We start from the raw sequence: 2,879 nt of genomic DNA, 5'->3' as shown, positions 1-2,879 counted from the left end.
ATTAATAGAGAAAAATATGATATTTCGTTAAGGAAAAAAAAATGATATTGTAGGAATTCCTAACTGAGACAAAGACCTTAGTTCAACGGACGTTTCTTAGTTCATTAAATAACTAGATCAACTTACTTGATATCTTAGAACTTGACCAACCCAAAGTTTATTTGATGGAATCCATTCAATTTGGACAGTTATTCAACATTCATTAATTCCTTCACCAAAATTAATGAGACCTTCAAGGATAAGGTGTTGCTTAGACTCTTCAACTAAGACTAAACGAACTATACGTGACAACGTTCATTTACGAGTCAATGAGTCCAGCTAACTACTTTGATTGCACGACGACGGAGGGGGAACCCCTTTAGACTAAGAACAAACTAAACATGAAGAGAACCATCATCATTATTCATTAGACTGTATTACTTTTTTTTTTGTGAGAAGGGAAACCTGGTCAGCCACTCAGCACCCCCTTTGGGGTCTGGCTGAGACCATGGTTCGAATCTCCCCGATCCCCCCCACAGCTGAGGGAGTCATCTCCTAGCTACCTGGGGGCCCAATTCCACGTAGGTGATCACTCAGCGTGTGGATCAGAACAGACTTAAATGAGTCCCTAATCTACCAGGCTGATTAGCTGAACAGTAAAACCTCGGGTCTCCGTCCCCACCCTTAAACCAAGGGAGACCGGTTGAATGCGGCAGCGGGGATTCGAACCCCCATGGAGTTGCTGACCAAGAATCCCACCCGCGGGTGGTTATTACCTTATTTTTTGCCTGCAATGTCTTGATTACAAACTGTTAAATCCCATTCGCCATCTCCTCAAGAACTGGGCGACCGAGATCCCAGTCCATACCCAACTTTGGGAGAAAGTCTGAAGCTTGGTTCGCCTCTGCCATGGCTTTGTCAAGAGCTCCCAAATATTTATAATGATATTACAGTGTGAATTATCATCGGTAGCATTTCCAATGACGTCTATTGCCTCCTCGATCAGAATCTGTTTCCAGTACAATACGAGGACAACATTCACTCCTAAGCCAAAAAAAAAGGCCACAAAAAATTGCCCATAATTAATTCCCAGTCATTTGCGCAACCAAATGGATGATAGAGCTTGTGCTAGTTTATTGTACGCTAATCAAGTCAAGATCATCTACACATATCTTAGCCGCAAGATATAATCTAAAGACAAGGCTAGGCAGGGGCGAAGGTAGGTATATGTGTAAAGATGCAGTTGCACCCCTCACATTTTACAAATAGTATGTAAGCTCATGTAAATTACAATATCACCCCCATAAATTTTTAAAAATAACATTCCAACCTATCTCAAAACACTAATCAGTAGCAAATTAAAGTAGCTCACAACAAAGTAAAAACCCATTTAAATTTCCAACAATCTAAGTCAAATAGGCTCAAACACAAAAAGTTCAGAAATCCAACATTAGAAATCCAAAAAATATACACAATGTGTTCCAATAAGCTACTTGTTTGTGGGAAAATTTGTAGTAAAAGAAACGAAGGAAAATTGATTTGTATTCCTTTAATCTCAGTTACAATTGGATTTCCTGATTACAAAAGAGAGGAGAATGATCTGGATTCTCCCTTTTGTTTAATTCTGGGTTCTTCACGGCAGCGATGAGATGCCTCTCTCGAATGCTCGCGTCGAGTTTGCTTCTCGTTGACGATCTGCACGTCTTGATTCACTGGAACGGTATATCCTCCTCACGATTTGATGATGTGGAGAACTTGCAAAGCAAGTTTTAAAACTCTTGATGAGTTGATTGATCTTAACCGTAATTGGTTAGACAAGCCAATGATCTCTTCTTTGCTACAAACTCTTGATGAGTTGATTGATCTTAACCGTAATTGGTTAGACAAGCCAATGATCTCTTCTTTGCTACCCCAGAGCTGAATCCAAAAGCCCAAGATATCTTCTTTGCTGCCAAAGAGAAGCCTCCAAAAATCCAGCCTCCGAACTAAGCTGATTTCTTAGTTATTTATATAGGATTAAAGGGTGTAACTGCCCCCCTTAATTCGCTTCTAAGTGGGGCTAATGAGATGTAACCGCCCCTTAAATCACTCCTGAGTGGAGTTGTGATCCCCTTAGATCGTGAGAAACGGTTTTGAAACTGTTCAGCTCGTGTTTGAACGAGTCAAACGCAAAATCCGTGTTCTGATGTGAATTCTGCGTTCAAACGCAGTGTCTGGAAGCTCAGACGCAGCCATTTGAAGCTGCGTTTGCAGCGGATGAAAGCTGCGTTTGGCAGCAGTATAGAACTGCGTTGGGCAGCGCTTGGAGCTGCGTTGAGCAGCGTCGGATGGAAGCTGCGTTTGGCAGCGGATGGAAGCTGTGTTGGCAGCTTTCGGAGACTGCGTTTGCGGCCGAACATGAGCTGCGTTGACAGCTGGATCTGAGCTGCGTTTGCAGCGTTTAGAGCTGAATGTGAGGTGCGTCTGCAGCCAGGTTTGACCTGCATCCGCAGTCGAATTGGTGTTACGTCTTGATGATGGTACGCAGGGAGGACTTCCACGTCTTTGTTTGAAGAGACCGTCGATTTGTAGTCTCTTTCTGTCAGAGCGTTGCAAAGATCGTTGTTTTGTAATCTTTGCTTTAGCTCTTTGATATGTGAGAGTCGTCAGATTGTAACTCCTGATGTTGATTGTGAATGTTGTTGATTAGAGCTTTTATTAGTTGTTGTGAAGGTCGTCAGATTGTAACCTTCATTGATCTACGTGAAAGTCTTTAAATTGTAGCCTTCTCGAAGTCGTCAGATTGTAACTTCCATCATCAGTGTTTGATGGGAGAAGAAGCTATCTATTGTGATTTTTAGACAGCCTACACTACTATATTTTAAAATATTATATTTTTATTTATATTTATTTTTTTGTTA

Source organism: Asparagus officinalis, chromosome 1, assembly GCF_001876935.1.
Source record: "Asparagus officinalis chromosome 1, Aspof.V1, whole genome shotgun sequence".
Classification (NCBI taxonomy): domain Eukaryota; kingdom Viridiplantae; phylum Streptophyta; class Magnoliopsida; order Asparagales; family Asparagaceae; genus Asparagus; species Asparagus officinalis.
The sequence above is the reverse complement of the archived record's forward strand: the minus strand, read 5'-3'. Positions refer to the sequence as shown.